Raw genomic sequence first — 15,116 nt, 5'->3', positions numbered from 1 at the left:
TGCCTCTGCCTCCCAAAGTGCTAGGATTACAGGTGTGAGCCACCATGCCAGGCCCTAAATGACTCTTAAATATAGAAAAGATATTCACAGGGCCAGGCGCAGAACCTCACGCCTATAATCCCAAAACTTTCGAAGGCCAAGGTGGGCGGATGACCTGAGGTCAGGAGTTCAAGACCAGCCTGGCCAACATGGTGAAACCCCATCTCTACTAAAAAATACAAAACTTATCCAGGCGTGGTGACACACACCTGTAATCCTAGCTACTAGGGAGGCTGAGGCAAGAGAATCTCTTGAACCTGGGAGGCAGAGGTTGCAATGAGCCAAGCAACTCCAGCCTGGGCCACAGAATGAGACACTGTCTCAAAAAAAAAAAAAAAAAAAAAAAGAACAGAAAAACAGAAATGATATTCATAAAATGAAAATTAAGACTATAATAAGATATGACCTTTCATCCATCAGATTAGCAAAGATCAAAAATTTTGGTAACTACTGTGTTGGCAAGGGTTGGGGAAAGAGGCACTTTTATTCCTTGCTGGGGTGAATGCAGACTGACAATAACATCATGAAAGACAATTGAGCAATAGCTCTTAAAATTAAAAGCATATGTCCTTGGCCTTGTAATTCTACTACTTGAAAGTTATGCTACAAATATTCTCACACTTGTGAGAGACAGAGAGCCTATCTAATATAAAATTTAAACTAAGGTAAGGATTTTTGAGATTGCAACTTCTGGCATATCTTTTCTCACTTGGTTTATACATTTTCTTCTACTGTGTCCATTTAAAAGTTTTCTTAACTTTTATTTTATGTTCAGGAGTACATGTGCAGGTCTGTTTTATTGGTAAACTTGTGTCGTAGGGATTTGTTGTACAGATTATTTTATCACCCAGGTATTCCACCTAGTACTCACTAGTTATTTTTCTTATCTTCCTCCTCCTGATGTCCACCTTCTGATAGGCTTCAGTGTGTGTTGTTTCCCCCATATGTCCGTGTGTTCTCATCATTTAGCTCCCACTTATAAGTGAGAACATGTGGTATTTGGTTTTATGTTCCAGCATTAGTTTGCTAAGGATAATGGCTTTTATCCAGCTCTATTCATATCCCTGCAAAGGACATGCTCTCATTCTTTTCTATGGCTGCATAGTATTCCATGGTGTATATGTACCACATTTTCTTTATCCAGTCTACCATTGATGGGCATTTAGGTTGATTTTATGTCTTTGAATTGTGAATAGTGCTGCAATGAACGTACATATGCATGTGTCTTTTTGATAGAATGATTTTTATTTCTTATATTCAAAGACCTAAAAATAGAAATACTATTCAACCAATCAATCCCATTACTGAGTATGTACCAGTGGAACTGAGGGTCAAATAGCATTTCTGTCTTTAGGTTTTTGAGGAATCACCACAGTGTCTTCCACAATGGTTGAACTAATTTACCTTCTCACCAACAGTGTGTGAACATTCCTTTTTCTCCACAACCTCACCAGCATCTGTTATTTTTTGACTTTTTAATAGTAGCCATTCTGACTAGTATGAGATGGTATTTCACTATGGTTTTGGTTTGCATTTCTCCAATGATCAGTAATGTTGAACTTTTTTCCATATACTTTTTGGCCACATGTATGTCTTCCTTTGAAAATTGTCTATGTCCTTTGCCCACATTTTAATGTTTTTTTCCTTGTAAATTTAAATTCCTTATATATGCTGGATATTAGATCTTTGTCAGATGAGTAGTTTGCCTCATGCAACGTTCCCGGTTTCCTTCCCTTCCATTCAGCTTCTACGTCTTCCCTCCATCCACTCTCGGAAGATCTGCCATTTTTGTTTCCTAAATGATCTAATAATCCTATCTGAAAAACAGAGGCAATATATCCCCATAGCTACACAGTATTGGACCCAAAATGTCTTTATTTGTCTTTGTTTCTTCTATTTCTAGCACAGGCACAGCACATTTGAAAATTGTATTACAAGTCTGTTATATAAATCTAGAGACTGAATGAATTTAACAGTAACACTAAGGAACTACAGCTAGCAAAAAAATTTTAATCTCATGACATCTGTGATTTTTACATAGAGGCAGGATGGTCTATTTTCAATTCAGAGTCCAAGCAGAATTTTCCAAAGCAAATTTAAAATAAGCCCCTCACTAACACATGTAGAACAGAACTGTGACATCAGAAAGTCATTTCTATATGTTAATGCAAATAAATACGCAGCCACTGGTTTGCTGAACAAATTAGAAGAAAGCATATCTTTTTATAAAAGACTTTTTTTCCTTTAAGCTATGTTGGACTTGAAAAAAAAAAAGACTGTTAATAAGAAGTTGATACTTAAAGACTGCACTTTGAGTAAGTGTGTAATCAAAGAATGGCTTAGTAATAAAAGCCCTAGAGGAGGAAACTGACAGATCATATTATGTGGGATGAGACTCACATGGGACATACAATACAGAATAGAATAAAGACAGGACCAGAGCAGAAGCTGTTTCTCTGCTATAATAGGTAATGTGTTCTCAGCAAGAATAATCAGGAATTATTCCTAAAATCACTGAAAAATCCTTTAAAGTCTGTTAGTCTTTCCTTATCTATAAGAAGTACATTCCAAAACCTTCCATGGATGCCTGAAACCACAGATTGTACCACACATATTATTCTTCCTATACATATATACCTATGATAAACTTCAATTTATAAATCAGTCACAGTAAGAGATTTACAACAATAACTATTAATAAAATAGAGCGGTTTTTAAAGTGTACCACCATCACTGTTCTTGTGCTTTGGGGATAGCATAAGGCCTACTTGAACATAAGCACTGTGATACATTAACAGTCGATCTGAAAACTAAGGGGGACAACAGAGTGGGTTACTAAGTGACTAAGGGGAGGATTATAGACAGCATGAAGATGCTGGGCAAGGAATAATGCACATCCTAAGCAGGACAGAGTTGGGCAAAGTGAGATACTGTGAGATTTCATCACACTATTCAATATGATGTGCAATTTAAAACTTACAAATTATTTATTTCTGAAATTTTTTATTTAGTATTTTTGGACTGTGGCCACTAGTAACTAAAACTGTAAAGCAAAACCACATATAAAGGAGGACTGCTGTATATGTAAGTACATGAGATAAGCATTTCTTGTTTCTTAATCTGGGTTTATATATTTGCAACAAACCATTTTACTATCTTTAAGCTCCCTATTGGAGTTAACAAAGTAATGAAAGTCATCTTACTATGTGGTTGCTATCAGGAAACAGCCTATTTTGCAGAATTGTCTTGTAATATAGCTTATCTCCATCTTGAAATAAAACATGTAACACTGATTTACATTTTTTTCATACTGTCTTCTTTAGAAAATGTGTCCTTTGGTTTCATGATAAAGGAGACAGGGTCTAGGGAGAAGATGGCAAGTTAGATCCATGGTCCAGTAAATGCTTATTATAGCCTTCTCTTAGAAATTGATAATGCACACTTGCTTATTAAAGATGGAGAGTTGCTGCAGCAAAGAAACCTCTTTAACTTTAGCATAGCATTTCACAAATCTAATTGCTCAAGAAAAGGTTTTTTCCACATCGTATTATATAATACACCCAAAGACCTAATACACATATTTCAAAAAACAAGCTTTGAGAAGAGTACACTACTTCATGATAATTATATATGGAGCAAGGTGCCTGGATTAAGACCTCAATAAATGGGAACTACTTTCTCCCACCCCAAATTATAAACCTATTGAGGACAGAGACTGATGATTTAATAACCAATATCAAAGAAAAGGAGTACAATTTGAAATATCTTGGCTAAGATGACTTCTTGGGGGAGTCTATTTTCCTTTTTTTTTTTTTTTTTTTTGAGACAAAGTCTCACTCTGCCATCCAATCTGGAGTGCAATGGTGCAATCTAGACTCACTGCAATCTCCACCTCCTGAGTTCAAGCAATTCTCCCTGCCTCAGCCTCCTGAGTAGCTGGGATAACAGGCACCCACCACCATGTCCAGTTAATTTTTGTATTTTTAGTAGAGATGGAGTTTCACCATGTTGACCAGGCTGGTCTTGAGCTCCTGACCTCAGGTAATCTTCCTGCCTTGGCCTCCCAAAGTGCTGGGATTATAGGTGTGAGCCACCGCACCTGGCCTAGACTTATACTTTTGAGTTAATGTTGGAATAATTGAAAACTCTGGGGGACTGTTGGTTTTGAAATGTGAAGAGAACATGAGGTCTCGGAGAGGCCAGGGCTGGAATGATGTGCTGACAACATGAGATGTGGGAGGGGCCAGGGCTGGAATGATGTGGTGAGAACGTGAGATCGGGGAGGGGCCAGGGCTGAAATGATGTGGTGAGAACGTGAGATCGGGGAGGGGCCAGGGCTGGAATGATGTGAAGAGAACATGAGATCTGGGAGGGGCCAGGGTTGGAATGATGTGGTGAGAACGTGAGGTCAGGGAGGGGCCAGGGCTGGAATGATGTGGTGAGAACGTGAAATGTGGGAGGGGTCGTGGCTGGAATGATGTGGTGAGAACGTGAGATCTGGGAGTGGCCGGGGCTGGAATGATGTGGCAAAAACGTGAGATATGGGAGGGGCTGGCGCTGGAATGATGTGGCGAGAACCTTAGATGTGGGATTGGACTGGGCTGGAATGATGTGGCGAGGACGTCAGATGTGGGAGGGGCCGGGGCTGGAATGATTTACTGAGGACGTGAGATATGGGAGGGGCCAGGGCTGGAATGATGTGGTGAGAACGTGAGATCTGGGAGAGGCCGTGACTGGAATGATGTGGTGAGAAAGTAAGATGTGGGAGGGGCCGGGGCTGGAATGATGTGGTAAAAACAGTGAGATCTGGGAGGGGCCGGGACTCAAATGATGTGGCGAGAACGTGAGATCTGGAAGGGGCCGGGGCTGCAATGATGTGGTGAGAACATGAGATGTGGGAGGGGGCGGGGCTGGAATGATATTGTGAGAACGTGAGATGTGAGAGGGAAGGGGCTGGAATCTTGTGGTGAGAACCTGAGATCTGGGAGGAGCCGGGGCTGGAATGATGTGGTGAGAACGTGAGATCTGGGTGGGGCCGGGACTGGAATGATGTGGTGATAACGTGAGATGTGGGAGGAGGCGGGGCTGGAATGATGTGGTGAGAACGTGAGATGTGGGAGGGGCCGGTGCTGGAATGATGTGGTGAGAACGTGAGATCTGGGAGTGGCTGGGGCTGGAATGATGTGGTGAGAATGTGAGATCTGGGAGTGGCCGGGCCTGCAATGATGTGGTGTGAATGTGAGATCTGGGAGGGGCCGGGACTGGAATGATGTGGTGATAACGTGTGATGTGGGAGGGGGCGGGGCTGGAATGATGTGGTGAGAACGTGAGATGTGGGAGGGGCCAGGGCTGGAATGATGTGAAGAGAACATGAGATCTGGGAGGGGCTAGGGTTGGAATGATGTGGTGAGAACCTGAGGTCAGGGAGGGGCCAGGGCTGGAATGATGTGGTGAGAATCTGAGGTGTGGGAGGGTCCGGGGCTGGAATGATGTGGTGAGAAGGTGAGATCTGGGACGGGCCAGGGCTGAAATGATGTGGTGAGAACGTGAGATCTGGGAGGGGCCAGGGATGGAATGATGTGAAGAGAACATGAGATCTGGGAGGGGCCAGGGTTGGAATGATGTGGTGATAACGTGAGGTCAGGGAGGGGTCAGGGCTGGAATGATGTGGTGAGAACGTGAGATCTGGAGTGGCCGGGGCTGGAATGATGTGGCGTGAACGTGAGATCTGGGAGGGGCCACGGCTGGAATGATGTGGCGAGAACATGAGATGTGGGAGGGACCAGTGCTCGAATGATGTGGCGAGGACGTGAGATGTGGGAGAGGCCGGGGCTGGAATGATGTGCTGAGGACGTGAGATGTGGGAGGGGCCAGGGCTGGAATGATGTGGCGAGGACGTGAGATTTTGAGGGGCCAGGGCAGGAATGATGTGGCGAGAATCTGAGATCTGAGAGGGGCCAGGGCTGGAATGATGTGGTGAGAATGTGAGATCTGGGAGGGGCTAGGGCTGGAATGATGTGGCCAGAACTGAGATCTGGGAGGGGCGAGGGCTGGAATGATGTGGTGAGAACGTGAGATCTGGGAGTGTCCTGGTCTGGAATTATGTGGTGAGAACATGAGATGTCTGAGGGGCCAGGGCTGGAATGATGTGGTGAGAACATTAGATCTTTGAGGGGCCGTGGCTGGAATGATGTGGTGAGAACGTGAGATCTGGGAGGGGCCGGGGCTGGAATGATGTGGTGAGAAAGTAAGATGTGGGAGGGGACGGGGCTGGAATGATGTGGTGAGAACAGTGAGATCTGGGAGGGGCCGGGGCTGGAATGATGTGGTGAGGACGTGAGATCTGGGAGGGGCCGGGGCTGGAATGATGTGGCAGAACTGAGATCTGGGAGGGGCCAGGGCTGGAATGATGTGGCGAGAACGTGAGATGTGGGAGGGGCCAGGGCTGGAATGATGTGGTGAGAACGTGAGATGTGGGAGGGGGCGGGGCTGGAATGAAGTGGTGAGAACGTGAGATGTGGGAGGGGGTGGGGCTGGAATGATGTGGCAAAAACGTGAGATGTGGGAGGGGCTGCGGCTGGAATGACGTGGCGAGAACATGAGATCTGGAAGGGGCTGGGGCTTCAATGATGTGGCGAGGACGTGAGATCTGTGAGGGGCTGGGGCTGCAATGATGTGGCGATGACGTGAGATCTGGGAGGGCCGGAGCTGGAATCATGTGGCAAGGATGTGAGATCTGGGAGGGCCGGGGCTCGAATGATGTGGTGAGAACGTGAGATGTGGGAGGGGCCGGGGCTGGAATGATGTGGCGAGAACGTGAGATCTGGGAGTGGCCGTGGCTGGAGTGATGTGGCGAGAACGTGAGATGTCGGAGGGGCCGGGGCTGGAATCATGTGGCGAGAACGTGAGATCTGGGAGTGGCCGTGGCTGGAGTGATGTGGCGAGAACGTGAGATGTCGGAGGGGCCGGGGCTGGAATGATGTGGTGAGAACATTAGATGTGGGAGGGGCCAGGGCTGGAATGATGTGGTGAGAACGTGACATGTGGGAAAGGCCGGGGCTGGAATGATGTGGTTAGGATGTGAGATCTGGGAGGAGCCAGGGCTGGAATGATGTGATTTGGCTCTGTGTCCCCACCCAAATCTCATTTTAAATTGTAACCCTGGCCAGATGCAGGGACTCGTGTCTTTAATCTCAGCACTCTGGGAGGCTACGGCAGATGGATCACCTGAGGTCAGGCATTGAAGACCAGCCTGTCCAACATGGAGAAACCTTTTCTCTAGTAAAAATACAAAAATTAGCCAGGTGTGGTTGCACAAGCCTATAATCCTAGCTACTCGGGAGGCTGAGGCAGGAGAATCACTTGAATCTGGGTGGCAAAGTTTGCAGTCAGCTGAGATCGTGACATTGCACTCCAGGCTGGGCAACAAAAGTGAAACTCTATCTCAAAAAAAAAAAAATTGTAACCCCCACATGTCGATGGAGGGACCTCATTGGAGATAATTAGATCATGGGGGCAGTTTCCCCCATGCTGCTCTCATGATGGTGAGTGAGTTCTTATGAGAGGTCACAAATTTAAAGTATGGCACTTCCTCACTCTCTCTCTCTCTCTTTCTTCCATGTAAGACGTGCCTTGCTTCTCCTTCACCTTCTGCAATGATTGTAAATTTTTTGAGGCCTCCTCAGTCATGTGGAACTGTGAGACAATTAAGCCTCTTTTCTTTATCAATTACCCGGTCTCAGGTAGTATCTTTACAGGGGCCTATAAAATCAAAGGCAAGTTAATTACTTCCAAGATACAATGGGGGTACAAGAGTTGGGTAAATGTTCCCATTCCAAATGGGAGAAATTGGTCAAAACAAAGGGGTCACAGGCCTCATGCAAGTTTGAAACCCAGCTGGGCAGTCATTAAAGCTCCAAAATCTGCTTTGACTCCATGTCTCACATCCAGGGCACACTGATACAAGGGTAGAGCTCCCATGGCTTTTGGCAGCTCCATCCTTGTGCCTCTGCAGGGTCCAGGCCCTGCAGCTGCTTTCACAAGCCGACGTTGAGTGCTTGCAACTTTTCCAGGTGCATGGTGCAAGCTATCAGTGGATCTACAATTCTGGGGTCTGGAGGATGGTGGTCCTCTTCTCACGCCTCCACTAGGTAGTGCCCCAGAAGGAACTCTCTGTGGGGGATCCAACCACACATTTCCCTTTTGCAGAGGTTCTCCATGAAGGCTTCACTCCTGTAGCAGACTTCTGCCTGGTCATCCAGACATTTTCATACATCTTCTGAAATCTAGGTGGAGGCTTCCAAAGCTCAACCCTTGTCTTCTGCATACTGCAAGCCCAACACAACGTGAAAGTCATGAAGGGTTGGGGCTTGCACCCTCTGAAGCAACAGACTGAGCTGTACCTTGGTCCCTTTTAGCCACAGCTAGAGCTGGAGCAGCTGGGATTCAGGGCATCAAGTTCCAAAGCTGCACGGGGCACTGGGGCCCTGGGCCCAGCCCACAAAGCAATTTTTTTGCTCCCTAGGCCTCCAAGTCCCTGATGGGAGGGGCTGCCATGAAGATCTTTGACATGCCCTGAAGACATGTTCCTTATTGTCTTGGCTATTAACATTCAGCTCCTCAGTTACTTATGCAAATTCCTGCAGCCAGCTTAAATTCCTCCCCAGAAAGTGGGTTTTTCTTTTCTACCACATGGTCAGGTTGCAAATATTCCAAATGTTTATACTCTGTTTCTCTTCTAAACATAAGTTCCAATTTCATACTATCTCTTTGTGAATACATATAATTAAATGCTTTCAGAATAAGCCAGGTTTCTTCTTGAAGGCTTTGCTGCTTAGAAATTTCTTCTGCCAGGCTGGGTACAATGGCTCACACTTATAATCCTAGCACTTTGGAAGGCCAAGGCAGATAGACTAAGATTCAGTAGCTTGAGACCAGCCTGGGCAACATAGTGAAACCCTGTCTCTACTAAAAATACAAAAAATTAACCTGGCATGGTGGCACACACCTATAGTCCCAACTACTCAAGAGGCTGGGGCACAAGAACTGCTTGAACCCAGGAGGTGGAGGAGGCAGTGAGCCAAGATTGCACCACTGTACTCCAGCCTGGGTGACAGAACAAGACTCTCTCTCCAAAAAAGAAAGAAAGAACAAAAGAAAGAATAGAAGAAGGAGAGAGGGAGGGAAGGAAGGAAGGAGAAAAGAAAAGAGAAAAGAAAAAAGAAAAGGAAAGAAAAGAAATTTCTTCTGCCAGATACCCTAAATCATCTGTTTCAAGTTCAAAGTTCCACAGATCTCCAAGACAGGGGTAAAATGCTGCCACTACCTTTTCTAAAGCATAGCAAGAGTGGCGTTTGTGCTCCCATTCCCAATAGTTCCCCACATGCATCTGAGACCACCTCAGCCTGGACTTCATTGTCCATATCACTATCAGCATTTGGTCAAAGCCATTCAACAAGTCTCTAGGAAGTTCCAAACTTTCCCACATCTTCCTATCTTCTTCTGAACCCTCCAAACTGTTCCAACCTCTGCCCAATACCTAGTTCCAAAGTCATGTCCATATTTTCAGGTTATCTGTATAGAAGTATTCCACTCCTAGTACCAATTTTCCGTGTCACTCTCTTTTCACACTACTATAAATATACTACCTGAGACTGAGTAATTTATAAAGAAGAGAGAAGGTTTGGTTGACTCACGGTTCCAACTAGCTGGGGAGGCCTCAGGAAACTTACAATCATGATAGAAGGCAAAGGGGGAGCTAGCATCTTCTTACGTGGTCGTAGAAGAGAAAGAGAGAAGGGGAAGCACCCAACACTTATCTAACAAGCAGCTCTTATGAGAACTCAGTCACTATTATGACAACTGTATGTGGAAAACCGCCCCCCACCCATGATCTAATGACCTCCCACCAGGTCCCTCCCTGGACACATGGAGATTACAGTTCAAATTACAGTCCAAGATGAGATTTGGGTGGGGACACAACCAAACTGTATCAAGCCTGTAAAATCATAAACAAGTTAGTTTCTCCCAAGATACAATGGAAATACAGGCATTGACTGCCCTGCAGGGCAGTCATTAAAAATTAAATCTCAAAAATAATCTCCCCTGACTTCACATCCCATATCCAGGACACATTGATGCAATGTACGGGCAGCTTCAGCCCTGTGGCTCTGCAGGGTTCAGCCCCAGCAGCTGCTGTCAAGGTCTAGCCTTGAGTGGCTGCGGCTTTTCCAGGTACACAATGCAAGCTGCCAGTGGATCTGCCATTCTAGGGTCTGGAGGATGGTGGCCCTCTCCTCACAGCTCCAATAGGCAGTGCCCCAGTGGTAACGTTCTGTGGGGCCACCAGCCTCACATTTTCCGTCTGCACTTTCCTAGCAGAAGTTCTCCATAAGGGCTCCACCCCTGCAGCAGGCTGCTGCCTAAACATCCAGGTTTTTCCATACATCCTCTGAAATCTAGGCAGAGACTCCCAAGCCCTTTTACTCTGTGCACCAGCCAGCTTAATACCATGAGGGAACCACCAAGGCTAATGGCTTGCATGCTCTGAAGCAGCAGCCAAGCTATATCTGGGTTTCTTAGAGCCATGGTTGAAGCTGGAGAAGCCAGAATGCAGGGAGCTGTGTCCCAAGGCTGCATAGAGGAGCAGGGCCCTGAGCCTGGCTCATGAAATCATTCTTCTCTCCTAGGCCTCCAGGCCTGTGATAAGTCATGAGTCATCCAATGTGGTTTTAGAAAGTTCAATCTTGGTCAGACATGATGGCTCATGCCTCTAATCCCAACACTTTGGGAGACCAAGGCAAAAGAATCACTTGAGCTCAGAGTTTCAAGATGAGCCTGGGAAACACAGCAAATCCTCATCTCTACTAAAAAATAAATAAATAAATAATTAGCTGATCATGATGGCACACACCAGCAGTCCCAGCTACTCAGGAGTCTGAGATGGGAGGATCCCTTGAAACTGGGAAATCAAGGCTGCAGTGAACTATGATTGCACCTCTGTACACCAACCTGCATGACAGAGTGAGAGCCCGTCTCAACAAAAAGTAAAATCTCAGAAGAAAAAAAGGCTCTAAAAAGGAAAGAAGTTATTGAAGCACCAATAAGAAGATTCCTGAATTTAAAAGGTAAAAATTAAGTATAATGAGTAGAATATCACCAAAGAAATAAATTATATTTCACAAATATTTATTGATAAATGGAACTTATGTCTCAATTTGCGCCTGGCATTAGTATAACTACTAACTGCATACCCTTTGCTTCCAAAAGTATCTCACTTTGGATAATGAATTATGTGGGGACACACTACCATGTGCCAGGTGTAGTAGCAGTAACGGAAAGTTAATATAAAAATCATTTATATTAATGATTTAATATTGGAGTATTGGGGCAAAAAAAGGCATGTGTCTTGCCATCCGAAAGGTGCTCCATCTCTGACAGAGGCAAGAATAGTATATCTGAAAGTGAGTTGAAAACAATAAAATGTTTTTTCTAGTTTAAGGTCAGTGTTAGAGCAAATAAACTGCAGAAAAAAGCAGGAAAAGGGAGAGGGCAGAAGGAACTAGACAAATTAGGAAAAGCAGATGGACACATTTGCAAATTGATACCCAGAACCTAAGCTTGAATCCCTATGGCATTGAATGGAAAATGGGTGCATACGAACATGACTGACTCCAAGCTAGTGACCTTCAGCCTGCCTCTCTGGCAGCAAGGTAACTAAGACTATCCCTCAATGGGCTCTTAATTTTTTAACCAGTTTCTTCAGAAGACATTTCTTAGAAGATCAGATATTACTTTCATGTAAAATATACTCCAAGCCTTTTTTCCCATCTCTTTCAGACCATCAATGTAACAAATTTGGAATTTTATTTATTTATTTCCCTAAGAACCTTTTAACTTCCAAAGAAGGGCAAGTTTGGGTGTCTGCAAAACTAAACTGTGGGATGACTTTGCTCTCAAACCCCTTCCGTGTTGAGCGGAGCCTCCGGCCCTTGTTCTCTGCTTTGTTTTCAGCAGTCACCTGCTGCACAACAGCATACTAAGTTTAGTTTGCCCCCAGTGCTCTAAGGGTTTTAAACTGTGCTAGTTTTCTAAAAAATAATTCATTTTTAACAGGTCTTATTTCTGAGTAAAGCCACAGAAGAGCAATTATGGGCAAATAAAAGCAGATTTTATTTAACATTCTGTGAAATCTGGCGGCCTGGGAGGAAGATGTATGCTGGGCCTGGCACAGAACTCCACAGTCAGTTTCCATAGGGAAAGAAGATGAATAACCCAATGCAGGCAACCCTTCTGTGAGCACAGAAGAAATGAACAAAAGACTCCTTTCATGTGGGTGCTTCATAACACTTTACACTGACTTCATGCAGCAACTTCAAAGAACTTCTCTGTTAGGAGTAATTATCTCCAGTTTGTAGAGTAGCACACACAGCATTATCACAAATTGTACACTCCCCTTCAGACGTCCAGCTGGCTGGATGTGAACATGACAACATTTCATTTCTAGACCAGAAACAGCTTCCTGATTCAGACTACAAGGAAGGAAGGGAAATATTTTAAATTAAAGGCTTTCCAAAGAGCTATGTCCTTGGTGTTGGCATGCTACTCACAATGATCCAAGAGCCCAATTAAGTACAACTTGAAATTAAAAGAAAGACCTAATTATCAGATCACTAAAACAGGATACTTTTATAAGAGCAGCTCAAATATGAACAAAACAATCCTAATGTTTTATAATATAGAATAAACTGAAAACTGATTGTATGAATTGAGTTATTTTGTCACATCCAAGTGAATCAGAATCAAGGAACCAGGGGAAAAAGCACTCAGGGTACATAGTGCCTGCTTCAAGAATTATCCTGCAAACTCAGCTGCTGAAACGGCCTGCTGCAGACTAGGACCTTTTTTTTTTTTTTGAGACGGACTCTTGCTCTGTCACCAGGCTGGAGTGCAGTGGCACAATCTCGACTCACTGCAACCTCCGCCTCCTGGGTTCAAGCGATTCTTTCGCCTCAGCCTCCCGAATAGCTGGGACCATAGGGGCACTCCACCACGCCCAGCTAATTTTTTTGTACTTTTAGTAGAGACAGAGTTTCACCGTGTTGGCCAGGATGGTCTCGATCTCTTGAGCTTGTGATCTGCCCGCCTCGGCCTCCCAAAGTGCTGGGATTACAGGCGTGAGCCACCGCGCCCCGGCACTAGGACCATTTTTACCTACCAGCTACCTGCCATGACTCTTAGTTTTTCCTACTGCCGCCATTCACCGATCTGAGCTTGTCAGCTCCGAGGAACTTCACAACTGCCAGTGAGCTTTCTTACAAAACAATATGTAACATTTCTCTTTCTAATAAAACATTCAATCTTCTCTTTGTTCTGCCAACATACTGAAAACCACACGAGTCTGTGTGTATACCACAAATTGCAATTCTGTTTTCTCAAATTAAATTTTATGTTTATAGATTTGTCTCTACATTTTTATTTGACTTTGACAAAACTGATGAAATAGTAACTTTCTATCACTTGTTATTTCTTAAAACAGCAATATTTTTAACAAACCACTTGATTCTTCATGTAATTAATTTCTGTCTATAAAACAAAGTATAATTCACATTTTCTTCAAGGCAATAGGTTGTTTCTTCAATATAAAATGTCTTTTTTTTTTTTTTTTTTTTCCAAGAAATGAAGTCTTGCTGTGATACCCAAGCTTGTCTCGAACTCCTGGGCTCAACTGATCCTACCACCTCAGCCTCCCAAAGTGCTGGGATTACAGGTGTGAGCCACCATGCCAAGCTGTAAAATGTCTTAAAAAAACAAATGATAAAATATAACAGGGCTTCTAGGATCCTCTCTAGTTATAATATGCTGTTACATAGGAATTTTGATTATTTTAGTGAATGCTGTTGATATGGTTTGGTTGTGTTCTTACCCAAATCTCATCTTGCATTGTAGCTCCCATAATCCCCACATGCTATGGGAAGGATCTGGTGGGAGATAACTGAATCATGACGGCAGGTCTTTCCCATGCTGGTGTCTTGATGGTAAATAAGTCTCATGAGATCTAATGGTTTTATAAATGGAAGTTGCCCTGCACAAACCATCTTGCCTGCCCCCATATAGAACATAACTTTGCGTCTGCTTTGCTTTCTGCCATGATTGTGAGGCCTCCCCAGCCATGTAGAACTGTGAGTCCATTAAACCTCTTTCCTTTATAAATTACCCAGTCTTGGGTAAGTCTTTATTAGCAGCGTGAGAACAGACCACTATATCTGTTAAAAGGTATGGAAAGTGTATGCTGGCTCTTAACCACTGTGAATTGACTTTCCTAGGATTTTTAGATTTTACTTTTAATTATCCAACGTATCTTTACATCTAAGTTCTAAGAAGACTTGAATTTCTACCACCATCTTTTTTAGGTAGAACTGATTAGAAACTAAGTAAAACAAAAAAATTATACACAGAACTTTTCCTCAAAAGATGGTTTTAATTAATACTAATTTTTAATCAAAGTATTATGTTTACAAAATTGTTTTAGGTTTATGCAGAGCTAAAATACTTATAACAATAATAAAATAATAGCCCCAAGTTCTCTTTGCCTGCCAACCTTTTTGTCCTACTTGCAGTTTGAACACTTCTTTACTAGTACCTTCAAAACTCTGAATAGTATGTATCACTATCCCTCAATTCATCAGATTTTAGTTATTTACTAACTTTCCGATATGGTAAATGATTTCATGCCCCCTCTTCCCCTTCTTCTATTCCTCCCGATATAATTCTCTCTCTCCTTCTCTTTCTGTCTCATTTCAACCCAAATACAGAGGTTTCATTCTTATAATTATGTAAATATTCATCACTGTTGAGTCAAGTGGATATCATGCCTACATTTACTTTCCTTGTACAATTTTTTTTTTCATTTACTTTATTTCCCACACACTCCAACACCTCTATAAAATGCCTTGCATGGCCAGGTGCAGTGGTTCACACCTGTAATCCCAGCATTCTGGGAGACTGAGGAAGGAAGATTATGTGAGCCCAGGAGTTTGACACAAGGCTGGGCAGTGAAGTGAGACCCTGTCTCATTT

Source organism: Aotus nancymaae, unplaced genomic scaffold (genome assembly GCF_030222135.1).
Source record: "Aotus nancymaae isolate 86718 unplaced genomic scaffold, 86718_ANA_hifiasm-v0.15.2.pri h1tg000007l, whole genome shotgun sequence".
NCBI lineage: Eukaryota > Metazoa > Chordata > Mammalia > Primates > Aotidae > Aotus > Aotus nancymaae.
This window is presented reverse-complemented; position numbering follows the sequence as displayed.